Source organism: Pongo abelii, chromosome 17, assembly GCF_028885655.2.
Source record: "Pongo abelii isolate AG06213 chromosome 17, NHGRI_mPonAbe1-v2.0_pri, whole genome shotgun sequence".
NCBI lineage: Eukaryota > Metazoa > Chordata > Mammalia > Primates > Hominidae > Pongo > Pongo abelii.
In genome coordinates, this window is record NC_072002.2 from 80,935,867 (window position 1) to 80,955,989 (window position 20,123).

General features: G+C 37.0%; 1 long non-coding RNA gene across 2 annotated transcripts in view; it reads right to left on the minus strand.

Annotated features, from left to right (window-relative positions):
• LOC129051622 (uncharacterized) overlaps positions 1–16,867 on the minus strand; it is a 34,912-nt gene extending 18,045 nt beyond the window's left edge. For both annotated transcript variants that reach the window (XR_008515998.2, XR_010137609.1), the window contains exons 1-3: positions 16,476–16,867; positions 12,575–12,688; positions 11,611–11,706 (exon numbers count right to left, since the gene is read on the minus strand). This is a non-coding gene — a long non-coding RNA (uncharacterized LOC129051622). The remainder of the gene's footprint in view (positions 1–11,610; positions 11,707–12,574; positions 12,689–16,475) is intronic.
• Between the last annotated feature and the right edge of the window lie 3,256 nt (positions 16,868–20,123).

Here is a 20,123-nt window from a genome sequence, read left to right on the forward strand (position 1 = left end):
TTTTTATGTGTGCTTAAGTATTCAGCCCCTCAAGCAATTACTTTACAAGTGCCATGTCAGCACAAAGTAATTACATACTTTTACAGATTACTTGATAATTTTTTCTGACATCACTAAGTACTTTCAAATATAAATGTGCAATGTTGCTAGAATTCAAGATGACAAACCATTTAAATAGGTATCTGAAAGAGAATAAACCCACATTGGAAAGCATTTGTATTCTATTTTCTTAATTTGCACATGAAAAGAGAATAAGTGCATGTGTAGCTAATAGGATTTACTGAACATAAAATGATTGTTCACAGAAAGTAAGTGGTCTTGATTTTTCCAAAGAAGAGCAATATTAACTGTAGATACAACTTTTTGAAATCACAGTATGTTATCTCATTTTCATTGATTGATTCATTTGAAAAATGTTTATTGGATGTTTATCATTTCCCAGAAATAGTGCTAACTTCTGATGATACATTGGGGAACAAAAGAAAACTTGGTTTCTATTCTTTTTTATTTTTTTGTCCGCCTGTTGGCATAAAGATTGGTCAAATACTCACACAAATAGATTATTAAAGTTGCAACTTTGTTAAGAAATACAAATGAGTGATATATAGTGCCAAAATATTACATTGAAATTTAACCTAGTCTATGTTGAGGGAAAAGGCAGAACATTAACTGCTTATTCAATACTCGAAGGATGAATAACATGTAAATTTGCAAGGAAATTCCAGGCAAAGACTTCAATTTTGGAGAAAATGCAAGACATATATATGGCAGGCTCACAGAAAGGAAGGCAGGGTCTGACACAAGATGTGAGAGACACGTTCCCGTTGTGGACCATATCAAATATTACACTTGTGCAAAGAAGATTTGGGGGGCATATTTTTATGGTTTTAAGCATGCTAGAAATATGATCACCAGTTGGAGGTGCAATGGCTCATGCCTGTAATCTCAGCACTGTGGGAGTCTGAGGTGAGTGGATCACTTGAGGTCAGGAGTTCAAGACCAGCCTGGCCAACAGAGTGAAACTCCATCTCCACTAAAAATACAAAAATTAGATGGGTGTGGTGACATGCACCTGTTGTACCAGCTACTCAGGAAGCTGAGGCAGGAGAATTGCTTGAACCTAGGAGCTGGAAATTGCAGTGAGTCAAGATTGTGCTGCTGTACTTCAGCCTGGGCAACAGAGCAAAACTCCATCAAAAAAAAAGAAAGGAAGGAAGGAAGGAAGGAAGAAAGGAAGGGAGGGAAAGAGAGAGGGAGGGAGGGAGGGAGGGACGGAGGAAGGAAGGAAGGAAGGAAGGAAAGATCACCAGACTGGGAAATGTAGAGAGACCTTATCTCTACCAAAACATTTTTATTTTATTTTTTATTTTTTTCTCCTTTCTTTTTTTTATTTTATTTATTTTTTATTTTTTTCTTTTATTATTATTATTATTATTATTATTATTATTATTATTATACTTTAGGTTTTATGGTACATGTGTGCAATGTGCAGGTAAGTTACATATGTATACATGTGCCATGCTGGTGCGCTGCACCCACCAACTCGTCATCTAGCATTAGGTATATCTCCCAATGCTATCCCTCCCCCCTCCCCCCACCCCACAACAGTCCCCGAAGTGTGATGTTCCCCTTCCTGTGTCCGCGTGTTCTCATTGTTCAATTCCCACCTATGAGTGAGAATATGCGGTGTTTGGTTTTTTGTTCTTGCGATAGTTTACTGAGAATGATGATTTCCAGTTTCATCCATGTCCCTACAAAGGACATGAACTCATCATTTTTTATGGCTGCATAGTATTCCATGGTGTATATGTGCCACATCAATTCAAGATGGATTAAAGACTTAAATGTTAGACCTAAAACCATAAAAACCCTAGAAGAAAACCTAGGCATTACCATTCAGGACATAGGCATGGGCAAGGACTTCATGTCTAAAACACCAAAAGCAATGGCAACAAAAGCCAAAATTGACAAATGGGATCTAATTAAACTAAAGAGCTTCTGCACAGCAAAGGAAACTACCATCAGAGTGAACAGGCAACCTACAAAATGGGAGAAAATTTTCGCAACCTACTCATCTGACAAAATATTTTTAAAAATGAGCTGGACCTGATGGCATGCATCTGCAGTTCCAACTACTCCGGAGGCTAAAGCAGGAGTATCACTTGAGCCCAGGAATTGAGGCTCCAGTGAGCTATGATTGAACCACTGCACTACAGCCTGAGAGAGTGAAACCCTTTCCCAAAAATAAAAAAGAAAATAAAAAGGAAATATGATCAGATGTGAAAGCACCTAGGTGGAAAACTAGGAAGCAATTTAAGAAGCTGTTACAATATTTCAGATAAGAGATCGAAAGTTGGGATTTAGATTGTAGTCGTAGAGAAATAAAGAGAAGAATGATTTTGAGAGATAGTTAAGGCAAGACTTGGCGAAATAGAGGGTGAGGGGATAAAGGAAATCAAGAATATCTCTTACATTTCTGACTTGTACAACTGGAAATAAAGAACAACTGGAGAGGATTGGGTTTTCGTGGAGAACCTTAAATTCTATGTTTTTGAGCATTTTCAGTTTGAAAATAAATCTTCTCAAGTAGTTATGCCAAATAAGTATGTGAATATATAAGCTGGATCTCAGATGGAAATTCTTGGGCAGATTTTGATGTTTAATATATGTTTAATGAATGAGGAAAGAAAAGCTTGTGTGGATTACTTAAGTTTAATTGTAGAGTCAAATTTCAACTGTTCGTCTTGTAACCCTATACTCTCTTCACTATGCCATGACGCCACATGTTGATATTTTATTTCAGAGATAGCTCTCAAACAGCTATCACTTAGACTCATTTTTATTTATCTCAATTTTGTGCTCTTGGGGGTAACACACGCTTTTGGTGACTCACCCAGGTCCCCTAGCTGCTGTGAGTATGGGTTACTAATAGCTCACAAAAACCCTCTACAAACTATTTCCCTTTACCAACTAAAGCTACCTCATCAGAGAGATCTTTTATATTTGGTACCCTGCTGCCAATGACTAACCCTTATAGGGGTACAAAGGCTAGCTTCTTTACCTCCATCTGTGAAAACTTTGCAGTGCAATTTATACTTGAGTCATCACACCATTTGGGTCAGCTAACGGGCAGGCAAAGTCCTGAGATTACATTCTTGCTCAACCATTTCCAGTTCTCTCACTTCCTTTCAGCTTCTTGCTTCAATACTGTGTTAAAACCACCCTCAGACTGAGTGGCTTTAAGACAGTGACACTTATTTTACTCACACATTGAAATTTGGGCAGAGGTTGGTGGGCACAGCTTTTATCTGTTCTACTCACTAGAGATTTGTTTGGCTGAAATCATTTGAAGACCAATTCATACTGACACTACAAACTGGAACTGACATATTCCTTGGAGTCTATCACTTTCCATAATCTCTCCACACAATTCCTCCAGAATGGTAACTTCAGGGTAAACAGAGTTCTTACACATTAACTATACACCCTGAGACATTATTCACAAAACAGTGTTTAAGCAGAAGCTCTATCCTTCTCATGGTGTAGCCTCAGAAATCACATAGCATCTCCACTGCTATATTCTCTTGTTTGGAGCAGTAACCAGCCCACCCAGGCTCAAGGGAAAGAAAAGCTGACTTCAACTCTTGAGAGGAGATGTGGGAAGGTTCAAAAAGAACATATGAGACTGGACATACCATTGTGGATATTTTTGAAAAGCACAACTTTTCACACTTGAGTAAATCACATTCATCTGTATCCCTATCTCATGCTTTCTTTCTAGATAATCCAGGGAAAGCCATTGACAAAAGTGAATTGGCCTTTTATGCTCCTAATCTTTTGATAGGAGCAGTTTCCAATTAATATTATGTTTTTCAAATATACATACCAGAATAATAATCTGGCTATTAAAATAATGCTTTTAGTAATACTCTTTATGGCATTTACTGTCATATGCTCCTGAAATTCTGTTTACATAAATTTAGTGTTTTTATTAAGCATGTTGAATCTAAATACAGTTCCAATAGAAATAAGTCAATCAATAATCTATCCTTTTGCATCATTATGTGTTTCATACAGGATTTTCCAGAAATATTTGTGACTTTCTATAACAATCTTCATAGTACATACTTTTTTTTTCAAATAAAGGATTTTATCTAGTTCTTAAGATTTGAAAAAGAAAATTATGTAATACTGATGGAATTTTATAAAATTTAGTAGCTTTTTAAAAAAATAGAATATATAGTTTAGAATAGAAAGTTAAATGCTAAAAAACATTTATTCTTCAAAGAGTAAACTGAAGATAAGACATTGGTTCAGATTGTCCCCTAGGGACCATGTTGTGCTTATCACTAATTTATACCTTTTTAGTATTTCTGAGTCTGTTTAACATTCACCTGCTGACCGTTTGCTGATTAATTCACCCATTCCTCTAGGAACCATTCTATTCCAATATGAAGTAAAAGGAAACGGAAAATAAGAGTTTTTTAAAAGCCACTAGAGAGATTTAAATTTTGGGTCAAAGCATGAGAAGTTGAGCGTTCATGAAATAAAATTAAGGAGAAAGAACAGGGTTGTGCCAGTTGAATAACAAAAGAGGTTAAAAAAAGAAAGGAAAATACAGTGTGCCATAGACCGGCCCCCTTTCTCACAAAGCCAGCCATGGAACTTACTGAGAGTAGGACTGAGCCAGAATTAGAAAGCACTGTAGACCTAGATTACCACGTGTATTTGTCTAAGTACCGAGCTCTGTTGTTGGCTTAGATATTTTGTCATTTAAATTTTAAAGTGGATAGTTTGTGCATTTTCTTCTTCTTTCTTTGATAGCTCATATGTAGCTTTATTTATAAGAGGCAAAATTCGGCTTGGCACGGTGGCTCACTCCTGTAATCCCAGCACTTTGGGAGGCTGAGCTGGGCGGATCACGAGGTCAGGAGTTCGAGACCAGCCTGTCCAAGATGGTGAAACCCCATCTCTACTACAAATACAAAAATCAGCTGGGCGTAGTGGTGTGTGCCTGTAATCCCAGCTATTCAGGAGGCTGAGGCAGGAGAAAAGCTTGAACCCGGGAGGCGGAGGTTGCAGTGAGCCAAGATCACGCCACTGCACTCCATCGTGGGAGACAGAACTAGACTCCATCTCAAGAAAAACAAACAAACTAACAAAAAAACCAAAATATCTTACAATAGATCGATGTTGAACAGACTCGGCAATAAAAAGGAATAAACTAATGATAAGCACAACATGGATGTATCTCAATGGTATTGTGCTGAGTGAAAAAAAATCAGTCCCAAGAGATCATATACTGGATGATTCCATTTATGTAACTTTCTGGAAATGGCAAAGTTAGAGAGAGAGACATGTTATATTTAACTGAATATATTTGAAATATTAATTTATTAACATGAAATTTGTATTATAAATGTAATGAGTTGCTTTGCATTCTTTTTCATACTAATTCTTCAAGGTGCATTGTGTATTTTATATGCATGGTACATTCAAATTTGGATTTACTACATTTTTATTATTTATTTTATTGCATGTATAAAAGGTATATAGAATAATGTTTTGGTATACGTGTACATAGTGAAATAATTAGTCAAGCAAATTAGTCAGCAAATTCCTCACCTTCCATAGTTAACTTTACTTTCTCTTTTGAGGAAATGGGACTCAAGGTCTACACTCAGCAAATTTTCATTATGCTGCACAATATTATTAAGTTGCAGTCCTCATGCAGTACATTAGGTCTCTCAATTTACTCATCTATATAATTGCAAACTTACACATTTTGACCTACTTCTCCTCATTTCCTTCTTCTCCCTGCTTCTGGTTATACCACTGCTCTATCTATTTTATTCTCTATTTCTGTGTATTCAGCTTATTTTTAATATGAATGAGATCATGCAGTATTTCACTCCAAATATGAGTGAGATCATGCAGTATTTTTCTTTCTGTGTCTGACCTATTTCACTTAGCATAATGTCTATCAGTTTCATCTATGTTGTCATAAATGGTAGTATTTTTTTCCTTTGTAAAGCTGAATAATGCTTCGTGATATATATGTACCACAATTTCTTTATTTCCTCATTCATCAATGAACATGCAGGTTAGTTCTGTACCTTGGCTATCGTGAATGATGTTAGAATGAGCATGGGGCTGTAGAGATCTCTACAGAGTGCTGGTTTCATTTCCTTTGGGTATATATCCAGCAGAGGGGTTGCTGGGTCATATGGTAGTTCTATTTTTGATTGTGTGAGGAACTGCCATACAGTTTTTCATAATGACATAATTTACATTTCTATCCACAGCATATAAGGAGTCCCTTTCTCAACACCCTCGCTGACTACATATTATCTCTTGTCTTTTTGATAACAGCCATTCTAATAGATGTGATGTGATATTTCATGGTGGTTATGATTTGTATTTTTCTGATGATTGATAAAGTTGAGCATTTTTTAAACATACCTGTTGGTCATTTGTATGACATCTTTGGAAATATGTCTATTCAGATCTTTGCCCATTTTTGAATGTTTGCTTGCTTGTTTTTCCTTTTTGCTATTGAGTTGTGTGAGTTCCTTATATATTTTTATACTTAGTCCCTTGATTAATGAGATATTTGGTTCAGAAATGTTTTCTATCAGTCCTTATGCTCCTTTTTTTGGATTGTTTTCTTTGTTGTGCAGAGATATTTAGTTTGACTTTATCCTACTTGCTTATTTTTGCTCTTGTTGCCTGAGCTTTTGGTGTGGTGTGTCATCCGAAAAAAATCGTTGCCAACGCCAATACCAAGGAGCTTTCCACCCATGTTTTCTTCTGAGAGTTTTATGGTTTCAGGTCTATATTTAGGTCTTTAATCCATATAATGTTGAATTTTGTGTATAGTGTAAGATAAGAGTCTCATTTAATTATTTTGTATGTGGATATCCAGTTTTCTCAACACCATTTAATACAGAGACTGTCCTTTTCTTCTGAGCCATATTTTGCTTTCCTTTATTTCACTATTGTAAACCAAGTTATTTTCATACCAATGTACATGTAAGTAATCCTTCAGCTTTACAATCTGGAGAAACACAAGTTGTTGATGTTAATTACTCCTCTGCCACCTGTGTTTTCAGCGAAAGGTTCTGCCAGCTCACTTAGGTTTAATTCTTGCTACGTTTAGAACTTCTGAGATTTTTTAAAAATATGTGAATAACTTTGCGAACCATGATAAAATGTTTATTGGTTCAAATGAAAATATTTCTCAGTGTTCACCACAGGTTGAACTTACTGTTGGATACTTCATAAAAATGAATGTAATTGATTTTTACACATGCATAGGAGATTAATATTTGTCCTTTTCATTTTATTTATTCATTCTCATGAATAAATGAGAAACTGAGACTCAGATAAATTAAATTGCACTTATGGGATAAAAGATATGGTAGATTTTAAAAGCTGAGATTTTAATCCATGATTCTCTGACTCTAAAACAAAAATTTATTATATTGCTGTTTGCTTCTGAACTAACCAAAATGATTAAAGAATTCTTGAATAAATGATTGAAAAATTCTCAGCAACATCTTATAAAAATTAATTTCTTTTACCTTGGGTCTTTTAATATTTTGAAGTTATTTTGGTTCTTATTTATCATTGAATATATATATGTATAATATTAGTATGTTTTAGGTTCCTTAGTGTTTATAAACAAAATAATAACTTCAGATTAATTTGCAGGCAAATTTTAAAGTCTTTCGTTTTACTGGGATTGATATTCAATTGATAAATTTTTATATTTTAATTTAAATTTGTTCTGTTATATATTGTGAATTATTATTACTATTATATCAAACATTTATTTATTTATTCCAGACAGGGCCTTCCTCTGTTTTCCGGGCTGGAGTGCAGTGGTATGATCATGGCTCACTGCAGCCTCAACCTCTTGTGCTCAAGCAGTCCTCCTACCTCTGCCTCCTAAAGTGCTGGGATTATAGGTATGAGCTACTGAGTGTGGCAAAGCACTTAAATAAAGTATTATGAGCATAAAATTAACCCTTGTGAAATTTAATTAATCTGTAATTTACATACATAGTCATGTTCTAATTACCGTTTTGAAAATGAAAACAATATGCAGCACTGGTTTTGTTGTTTATTAACCTAAAATTGTACACAAATTTTTAATCCAATATTTTATATAATTGAATTGTGTGAAAAGTTTCTGAATTAGTAAAACGCCTGGGTAATATTAACAAAAAGAACCATGTAATATCACTTGATAATCATTTGTCATATAAAATTCTTTGTCAAATAACTAAGAGTTCGATACAGCACACCAGATAAAAAGTTGATATTGACATAAGTATCTAAATTGCAGGTCAACCTATTTCTTAGCAATTTTTGAAGAATGTTTTCTTTAAGAATATAGTCTTTAAACCATTTATGATAGCATTTATAAGGGGTAACTGTAAAAATTTCCAAAACTTATTAATAGTTTTCCAATCGAATAGTGCCCAGTAATTGTGAAACAGGTTACTTGCTTCTGGTTTGTCAAAAACAGTCTCTTTTTCTAACAGTTTCATTAAAGCTTCTTTAAATTCCATACAATTCCACTAATTCATATTCAACGAGGACACTGTTTTTTGTCTGACCTAGAGTTTTGGATCATATGGACGTGAACCAACCAGTCAGTCAACAGATATTTAGTTGGCCACTAGGAAAATAAATTATGGAAGAGTTTTAGTGAAAATGTGTTAAAAAGAGAAATATCTAATTATCTAATTGGAGAATCAGAAGATAACAAAAAAATTAGGAGGAAAGCCAACATGTGCATAGATAATAGTTGAGATTTTCTCTGAAATAAAAAATAAGTAAAGTCTAAGATTTGGGGAACAGAGGGAATAAATAGACAAATGATAACTGTACTCCACGTCTTCTTGGTTTTAATTACTCATCTGAGTCCTCTGCCCATGACCTGTGCTCTAATTCTGTCCCTGCTAAGGCTCCTTTAGGGATCCTCAAGGAGGAAAGTAGGCCCTGCACCCCATCTTTTTCTCACCTAGGCTTGTCCTTTATACTGCAGATCCTTAAAGTTCCATTGTAACTACAACTCTCCGACACTTAAAAAAAATTTTTAGTTTATCTGATTTTGTTAATTGCTAGAGTGTTTTGTCATCAACTTCTACAATCCAACTGGAGGCAGAAGTCCTATTTGTCGTGCAATGGTTGTATCTTTTTGTATATATGAAATATATCACAGAGTCATGTAGATATTTGCTATGTTATGGTTTGATGTTTAGGTTAATAATTAGAGTCTCAAAATAATGTGAAAAATTTTGGAATTTCACAGAAACAAAAATTTAATTTAAAAAATGTGTCTGAGTGATGAAGATTATTGGTTCCTGTATCTGTAGGAGGGTCTGCCTTCTCCTAGCCATTTTTTAATATACAGTATTTCTCTTAAATGATACAAACATTGTTTATTTGGAGGAATATATTTACCATTGTTACTGAGTGAAGTAAAAACTGTTATACATGCTGTATGGAGTTCAGAATTTTAAAAGATATTCGTTTAGTTCTGCATCCTTTCTGTGAAATTTCCATCAGATTCCATAGGTTTTCTTTCTTTAATTTTTTAAAGTACATTTCTGAACAGGCTCCTTTTTTTTGTTAAAGATCAACTCTTAATTTCTCAACATGGCCTTTAAGGACTTCTGTGATTGAAATCCTTGCTCTCGAGATACATTTTTACCTCTTATATTTCTAACTCACTACATTGAGTAGTGCACTTTGTTTCAGTTTTCCAAATACATCAAGGTCCTTTCTGATTCAAATTCTTACATAGATTGTCTCTGGTTCTTGAGAAGTCCCTGCCTTCCTCTGTGCCTAACTCTTAAGCAGCTTTCAGCATTCAGTGTAAATTTTACTTTCCTAACCTCTCATGTTAAGATCAAACTTTTTCTGTTAAACCTTCATATAACACACTGTACTTATTTTGACTTGTTCTTTATAATAGATATCACCATTGTTATATAATTGTTATGCATTTTTTATTTATTATCTCCATCCCCCATTAGATTGTGGCATGAGACTATGAAGCCTATGTGTACATTTACAATTATCCCAAGTCTTACACAGAACCTGGTACCTAGTATGTACCCAGTAGTTCTCTTATAGGATCTGATATTCAGCAAATATTGGTGTACGGAATGCCTGAATGTATCAGCCTAATTTTTTGTCTTGTATTTGAGCAGCCAAACTGTCTTTGTCAATGTTTATTTTTAAATTTTTTCTTTCCATAGGCTGCTTAAGTATGATATTTTTAATAGAATATTTTTAGTTACCACATTTAACCAATTCAAAATAGAATTATCTTTAAGGGTTTACTGCATAATATATGTCCCTAGAGCTTGTTATAATATTTTCCTATAGTTAACTCATATAAAGTAAATTGAATCTTAAAATTTTTTTATCTTAACGTATATCTATGGGATAAGTTAGGTTGTGGTACTTGGTGTTGCTTTTTTTAAATGCATGTCGATACCATTATAATTTATCTGCTTGCCGCATGACTGCATGAACTTTGTGGTCACTGCCTGATGGGAGAGGTGGAGACAGACAATTTGGTTGAGATAATTGAAATACATACCACACAATTTTTGCCCTGAGGATTATCTGATTTCCAAGCGAACTGGCAAATATTCATTAAAATGAAATTTAGATGCTAATTTTCATATTTTTAAGTGAGAGTGAAAACTGCTATTATGTTTCTTGAAAAATATGTATCAAGAACCTGATACATATTTATTTTATTTATTTATTTATTTATTTATTTATTTATTTATTTATTCATTGAGATGGAGTTTCACTCTTGTTGCCCAGGCTGGAGTGCAATGGTGCGATCTTGGCTCACTACAACCTCTGCCACCCAGGTTCAAGCGATTCTCTTGCCTCAGCCTCCCGAGTAGCTGGGATTGCAGGCCTGCACCACCGTGCCTGGCTAATTTTGTATTTTTAGTAGATTTAGTAGATACGGGGTTTTGGTAGTATTTTAGTAGATATGGGGTTTCTCCATGTTGGTCAGGCTGGTCTCAAACTTCTGACCTCAGGTGATCCTCCCACCTAACCCTCCCAAAGTGCTGGGATTAGAGGTGTGAGCCAGCGCACCCGGCCACATATTCATTTTTATACATTAATTTATAATAATCATTCTATGACTAACTAGATACACCCACAGAAAAGTGAGTACTTATGTTCTTATGGCAACACCTTAAATATTATGCAACTTGGAAATGAAGTAAATGTGCATCAGTTTGAAAATGATTATATAAAATTAGTATATCCATACAAGGTAATGCTAAACATTCGTTCAAAAAATAACATTTAAGATTTGGAAAACGAAGATTTTGAAAATGCTATTGGCATAAAGCTAAGTAAAAGCTGATGCAAAGTGGTAGATGCAATAATATGTAACATGTCAATTAGATACAGGCATTTTATACACATACACACATACAAAAACATAGCACAATACTAATACAAATATTATAAAATACTACATGCAATAGTAAAATGATTAGAAATAAATGTATGTTATACATGAGTGTATATACCACACTTACACATAGAGAAACATACCTGGAAAGAAGATGGAAGACATAGTCAAATATTAGTTGTCATTTTCTCTGCATGGATGTTTAGGTAATGTTTCTACTCTGTAATAGTCTGTATTTTCTAAAAAAAATTATATAAATTAAATATTACTTTCATAAAGATATATTATTTTTAAAGTTGTCTTACTGATAATTTCCAAATTCCACAATTAAGTGGTGTATGATTATTTTATTTTTAGTTCCAGGTTTTGCTTTTTTTTTTCAGTTTTCTTTTTTTTTAGCTACTTCTTGCTTATGTACTTTCAATACATAGATATCTGTGTTTTTTCCATTTCACAGATATATTTAAATAATTATCTGAAATTATTTAATTTCACACTGAAAAATTTAAATAATTATCTTTTTTATTTCATTTTTTCTCTTCTTTCACAATGTATTCAGAAATAGATTTTAAAAGGAATAACATTATCTGTATTGTAATTCTCTAGGAGGAAAAATGAAAAGCAATCCGCATGTGATTCTCACTTATGAGGTTTTCAAAGGCTGCTGTGCCTCACTATCTTTTAAGAGTTATAATTTATTTTGAGTTTTTTATCCTGACAAGAAGATACATGAAGATTGAATTTTTACATTAATGCTATATTTGTGAAATATAAATATCTTGATCTCCAAAGGTTTTGCAGACAACTACCATTATAAAAATCTCCCATCATTAAGAACTTTTGTGAATGATAGAAAATATGTTGGTTAGCAAATAAAGATAATCAGCATGTAGAAATCACTGAGCAGCATTATATGTCGATAATTAAACTAATCAACTTGTGAGCATTCTGCATTTCATGTCAGGAAATAGCTTGCTCTGGAAAACTACAGAATGATAGGTTGGAATTCTGAATTTATTGAAGGGTGGAAAATAGGGAAAACTTTCTATTTTTAAGCCATAAGACATAAAAGATGGCATTAGAATCAATTTGTCCTAATGTACAGACCAAACACTGGACAATTTTTTTTCTCAAAATGTTCTTTCTGAGCTTCTGAAATACTATTTTTTCTTTGTTTTTCTCTCTGGTAGTTTCTTTGTGCACGCTTCTTTGGAAATGAGCCTATGATTGAATAGGAAAAAGAGGGGAAAAGAAGTTATCTCCAGTCACCTCAGCATAAAAATTAACATGAATTTTTTATAATCTTTTTGAGCATAACCCTTGTCATAGATTAAATTGATAATATTAGACTAGACTCCAATATCAGGCTAGAGTCCAACAGTGCAATGGAATTAAACATCTAATAATAGGATATTCCCTTTTTCCACATATCCCTCGCTAGCTATTTGCATGTGATTATGATATGCAATACCTTGTATTCAATGTCTCTGTTTCTGTGATTGTCTCCGTGTAGATACTGCAACTCTTTGAAGCTGGAGACAGTGACGTATTCCTCATCTTATTTGCTTTGCTTAGCTATGTAACTGTACAATGAATGGCAGCTTTAAAATGACATTGTATTCTCATTTACTGCATATCTTGAACTCTTGCTTTTAAAATTTAAGGAAAGACAACTGCCTCCACAAAGAGACTGGGCATGAGGCCTCGCTTACCTGGCAGGGTCAGATGCTTCCAAATACATATTTAAAAATTATCTGACATTTTAAAATAGATTTTTAAAAGGATATGTGTTTACTAGTTAGAGAATAGAGAAACTCTAGGGATAGAAGACATTAGGGAAATGAGTACTCCTTCCGGCTTTTCTCCACATGTTATCACCAGACGCTCACAAAAGTCATTGACAAGAATCCTGAGAAGCTTTTGTTTGTTTGTTTGTTTTTGTTGTTGTTGTTGTTTTTTAATGGTACACAGCTGTGCTAGAAGAACAGAAGCCACGGTAAGAAATGGAAACTCTGCTCCATGCCTCATCCCCTCCACCAGATTCTCCCACTGCACTGCAGTTCTCCTATGGAGCAAAAAATCTGACACTATTGGAGAACAGGCAGCAAACACTGTCACCCTTCAGAAACCAGTAAAAATACCTTTAAATTGTGGAAGAGGAACAAACTGTCTGCATATGGGGGAGGCAAGAATACAAGCTGTGCAAAAACATACAGCCAGGACTCAGTGCAAGCACAGAGAAGACCTCACCCCAAAGATCCAGGATCACAGTGCCTACCTATGAATGGGCTTAATTACAACAATCTAGAACCTGTACCTCATCTCCAGTCTGGAATGTGTCAAGTAAAAGTCGTAGATAGGAAGGGTGAGGAGCATGAAGACAGACTGCTCTGAGGCCTGGGACAAAGTGAAGATGTAAAGCTGAGTGTAGAGTAGACATTGAGAAAAACTCTCTGGCAAAATAGCCCTTAAATTAAACACGATGTAACATTCAATGCAATATGAAGCCTGTTGATATAATTTGACTGTGTCCCCACTCATATCTCATCTTCAATTGTAGCTCCCATCATTCCCACGTGTTGTTGGAGGGAACCGGTGGGAGTTTATTGAATCGTGGGGGCAGTTTCCTGCATACTGTTCTCGTGGTAGTGAACAAGTCTCAGGATATCTGATGGTCTTTTAAGGGGTTACTGCTTTTGCTTGGTTCTCCTATTCTGTCTTGTTTGCCACCATGTAAGATGTACCTTTTTTGCCTTCTGCCATGATTGTGAGGCCTCCCCAGCTATGTGGAACTATGAGTTGATTAAAACTCTTTTTCTTTATAAATTACCCAGTCTCAGGTATGTCTTCGTCAGCTAGCGTGAGAAAGGACTAATACACCTGTGTAGCACTAAGAGTAACCATAGTGAAATCAACTCTCAAACACAGAGAAAACTGTATCTATTTCAACTTAATGACTCACTCTAAAGTTCTGGTAGATGAAAAGGCGTGCCAGTTTCCTGGCATAGAATCTATTAACTTAATCTATACCATTCTACCAAGATGTTCAGTTTTCATAAAAAAATTATGATACATAATTGAGAGAAAAACCCAGTAGCATGTGGTTAAAAGACAAGACAATCAAAAGAACCAGATTCAGATATGAGCTACTTCTTAGAAAAAAATCAGACAGGAAATTTAACATAACTATGGTTAATATGGTAGAGGATCTGGTAGAAAAGACGGACAGCATGCAAGGACTGAGGAGTAATTCTAGAAGAGAGACAAAAATTACAAAAAAGAATGAGATGGAAATTCTTGAAATAAAATAGAAAGATTTGTGTTTAACAACATATTCAATGGACCGGTGAAACATAACTAAATTTGACAATAGAGCAATAAAAAATGTTTTCAGTTTACTCAAGGTAAAATAGAAAGAATAAAAAGAATGGAGAAAAACAAGGAAAAAGTATTTAATATATTTAGGAAAATATCAAGTAGTCTAACAAAATTAAATCCTAAGTGTGAGAGAATGGGAAAAATACTTGAAAATTGCAATAAATTTTTCCAGAAGGCAGAACAAGATGATTCAATAGAAGCCTACGCTATTCATCTCTCCTGCTGAAACACCAAATTTTAACAACTATCTGTACACAGAAAAGCATCATCACAAGAACCCCAAATCAGGTGAGCAATCATAGTACCTAGTTTTAGCTTTATATCACTGAACAGGATAGGAAATATGATCTTGAATGGCCAATGTTACCTGCCCCCCAGCCAAAGAGAATCTATGCTCAGCCAGCAGCCAGTCATGGAGGGAGCATTTGGACAGACCTAGCCAGAAGGGAACTGTATATCCCAGCCATTGGAACTTGAGTTTCTCAGCAAGCTTCGCCACCATAGGCCAAAGTGCTCTGGGATCCTAGGTAAACTTGAAAGGCAGTCTTGGACACAATGGCTATAATAGCCAGGGAATGGCTATTCTCTATAATAGCTAGGGAATGGCTATAATAGCTAGGGAAATTCTAGTGCTAGGCTTGGCTCAGATCCAGAACACATAGGGTGGCACATGAGGTAGGGGAACACTAGCTGGGGTGGCTAAGAGAGTGCTTCCACCATCTCTCCAACCACCCCAGGCAGTGCAGCTCACAGAAACAAAAGTAGCCTAATTTTTCTGCTTGAGAAGAGGAGAGTGAAGAGTAAAGAGCCCTTTGTCTTGCATCTTAGATAGTAGCTCACCCACAGTAGAATAGAGGACCAGGTAGAGTCATGAGGCCCTCATTCTAGGACCTACCTCCTGGATGACATTTCTAGACACACTCTGGGCCAAAAGGAAACCTGATGCCTTAAACAGAAGAACTCAGTTCTGGCAGGATTCATCCCCTGCTGACTAAAGAACCGTTGGGTCCTGAATAACCAGCAGTGATACCAAGGTAGTATACACCATGGACCCTGGGCTCTGAGATTTGCTGGCTTCAGGTGTGATGCAGCACATTCCCAGCTGTGGTAGCTATGGTGAAAGACTTCTGTTTGATAAAACCAGAGGGAAAAGTAAAGGGGATTATTGTCTTGCACCTTAGGTACCAGCTCATCCACAGTGGAGTAGAGCAACAACCAGGCTCGTATGGTCCCCAAATTGAGGTTTAGGCTCTTAAACAGCATTTCTTGATCTGCCCTGGGCCAGTGGGAAGCCCACTGCCCTGAACAGTAAGTTGCAGGCCTGGCAGCATTCACCACAAGCTGACTGAACATCCCTTGGGCTTTAAGTAAACATTGGTGGTGGCCTTGCAGAACCCCTATGGGCTGGAAGTGGTGGTGGTCACAGGCAGAGGCTCCTCTGCTTGTGAAAAGGGGAGAAAAGCGCAGGGAGACATTTGTATTGTGAATTAAGTGCCAGCTTAGCCACAATAGAGCAGAATATCAGGTAATTTCTAAGGTTTTGGACATCAATTGCTGGCTCTCAGACACCATCTCTGGACTTGCCTGGGGCCTGGAAGAACTTAACTGCCCTGAAGGGAAGAACACAAACCTGGCTGTCTTTGTGACCTGCCGATCGTAGAGCAGTAGGACCTTGAGTGAACCTAGGTGGTAGCCAGGTAGTAGTGTGTCCGGAATTGGTGGGTTCTTGGTCTCACTGACTTCAAGAATGAAGCTGTGGACCCTCGCGATGAGTGTTACAGTTCTTAAAGATGTTGTGTCCAGAGTTTCTTCCTTCTGGTGGGTTCGGGGTGTCACTGGCTTCAGGAGTGAAGCTGCAGACCTTCGCAGTGAGTGTTACAGCTCATAAAGGCAGTGTGGACCCAAAGAGTGAGCAGCAGCAAGATTTACTGCAAAGAGTGAAAGAACAAAGCTTCCACAGTGTGGAAGGGGACCCAAGTGGGTTGCCACTGGTGGCTCGGGCACCTGCTTTTAGTCCGTTATCTGGCCCCACCCACATCCTGCTGATTGGTCCATTTTACAAAGAGCTGATTGGTCTGTTTTACAGAAAGCTGATTGGCCCATTTTGACAGGGTGCTGATTGGTGCATTTACAATCCCTGAGTTAGACACAAAAGTTCTCCAAGTCCCCACTAGATTAGCTAGACACAGAGAGCTGATTGGTGCATTTACAAACCTTGAGCTAGACACAGGGTGCCGATTGGTGTGTTTACAAACCCTGAGCTAGACACAGAGTGCTGATTGGTGTATTTACAGTCCCTTAGCTAGACATAAAGGTTCTTCAAGTCCCCACCAGATTAGCTAGATACAGAGTGCTGATTGGTGCATTTACAAACCTTGAGCTAGACACAGAGTGCTGATTGGTGCATTTACAATCCCTTAGCTAGACATAAAGTTCTCCAAGTCCCCACCAGATTAGTTAGATACAGAGTGCTGGTTGGTGCATTCACAAATGCTGAGCTAGACACAGAGTGCTGACTGGTGTATTTACAATCCTCTAGCTAGACATAAAAGTTCTCCAAGTCCCCACTAGACTCAGGAGCCCAGCTGGCTTCACCTAGTGGATCTTGCCCTGGGGCCGCAGGTGGAGCTGCCCGCCAGTCCCGCGCTGTGTGGCTGCACTCAGCCTTTGCGTGGTCGATGGGACCGGGTGCTGTGGAGCAGGGGGCGGCGCTCGTCGGGGAGGCTCGGGCCATGCAGGTGCCCACGGCAGGGGGAGGCATGGTGGGCTGCAGGTCCTGAGCCCTGACCCACAGGGAGGCAGCTGAGGCCCAGCAAGAATTCGAGGACATTGCCGGTGGCCGGCACTGCTGGGGGACTTAGTGCACCCTCGGCAGCTGCTGGCCTAGGTGCTAAGCCCCTCACTGCCTGGGGCCAGTGGTGCTGGGCGACTGCTCCGAGTTTGGGGCCTGCTGAGCCCACGCCCAGCCGGAACTCACACTGGCCCGCAAGTGCCATGAGCAGCCCTGGCTGGCCCGGCCCCTGCGCCTCTCCCTCCATACCTCCCCACAAGCTGAGGGAGCCGGCTCCGGCCTCGGCCAGCCCAGAGAGCGGCTCCCACAGTGCAGAGGTGGGCTGAAGGGCCCCTGAAGTGTGGCCAGAGTGGGCCCTGAGGCCGAGGAGGTGCTGAGAGTGAGCGAGGGCTGAGAGGGCTGCCAGAATGCTGTCACCTCTCAGTAGTAGTTATAGCGGGTCTTGGATGAGAACCAATGCTGTACTGGCTTCAAGTCTGACCCAGCACAGATCCCAGTGGTGGTGGTGGCTATAGGGGTACTTGCATCATCAAACCTTCAGTTCCAGAAAGCTAAGGACTCCAAGATGGAGTCTCTGTGTGTGTGTGTGCTTAGCTTTCTGAAACTGAAGGTTTCATAATGCAAAACTCTATTTTAGAGTCTCTATCTCTTTTTTGTTTGGGAGAAAGTAAGGGAAAAGAACAAGAGTCTCTTCTTGGTAATCCAGGGAATTCTTCTAGATCCCATCCAAGACCACTAAAGTGGTACCTCTAAAAATCTACAAAACAAGAGTGTTATTGGGCTTGGGACTCAAGTTTATTTGATACCTGGAAAGCCTTCCCCAGTAGGATGGGCACAAGAAGCCCAGATTGCAAAGACTACAATAAATACCTAACTCTTCAGTGCCCAAACACTGATGAACATCTATAAGCATCAAGACCATCCACAAAACATAACCTCACCAAATGAACAAAATAAGGCACCAGAAACCAATATTGGAGAAACAGAAATATAGGACCTTTCAGATAGAGAATTCAAAGTAGCTGTTTTGAGAAAAATCAAAGAAATTTAAGATAGCACAGAGAATGAATTCAGAATTCTATCACATAAATGTACAAAAGAAATTGAAATAACTAAAAAGAATTAAGCACAAATTCTAGAGTTGAAAAATGCAACTGATATACTGAAGAATGCATCACAGTTTCTTAATAGCAGAATTAAGCAGAAGAACGAATTAGTGAGCTTGAAGACAGGGTATATGAAAATACACAGTGGAGAAAAAATAAAAAAGAATGAAGCATGCATCCCAGACCTAGAAAAGTCTCAAAAGGGCAAAGCTAAGACTTATTGACCCTAAAGTGGAGGTAGAGAAAGAGATAGGGGTAGAAAGTTTATTAAAAGTGATAATATTGGAGAACTCTCAAACCTAAAGAAACGTGTCAACATTTAAGTAGAAGACGGTTATACAGCATAAAGCACATTTAACCCAAAGAAGGCCATATTAAGGTGTCTAACAATCACACTATCAAAGGTCAAATATATAGAAAGAATTCTAAAAGCAGGAAGAGAAAAAGAAACAAATAACACACAACGAAGCTCCAATACATCTAGCAGAAGACATTCAGTGGAAACATTACAGACCAGAAGAGAGTTGCATGTGATATTTAAAATGCTGAAGAAAAAAAAAACAAAACCCTTTACCCTAGAATATTATATCCTGTTAAAATATCTCTAAAGAATGAAGGAGAAATAAAGATTCTTCCAAACAAACAAAAACTGAAGAATTTCATCAACACCAGACCTGCCCTACAAGAACTGCTAAAAGGAGTTCTTCAATCTGAAAGCAAAGGATGTTAATGAGCAGTAAGAAATTATCTGAGGTACAAAACTCCCATGAAATCGCTTTATCATAATTCTTAAAATTGGGTAATGTCAGTCCCTCAACTTTGTTCTTTTCCTTGAATATTGTCTTGGCTATTCTAGACTTTTGGCCTTACCATATACACTTTTGAGTTAGTTTGTTAATATCTACAAAATAACTTACTGGGAGTTTTACTGGGATTGCATTGAATTTATAAATCTAGCAGAAAGAACTGAGATCTTGACAATATTAAATCTTCCTATTCACGAACACGGAATAACTCTTTATCTAGTTTGGTGTTGATTCTTTCATTAAAGTTTTGTAGTTTTTCTCTTACAAAGCTACAGAATCAAGACTGTGTGTTATTAGCAAAAAGAAAAGATAAACAGATGAATGGAAAAGAGCCTAGAAATAGGCCAACATAAATATAACCAACTGCTCTTTGATAAAAGAGCAAAAGCAATATAATTTTTAAAAGACAGTCTTTTCATCAAATGATTCTGGAACAATTAGACATCCTCATGCAAAAACAAACAAACAAAAATCTAAACAGAATCTTATACCCTTCATGAAAATTAATCCAAAATGGATCACAGACCTAAATGTAAAACACAAAACTATAAAATAGTTAAAAGATAACATAAGAC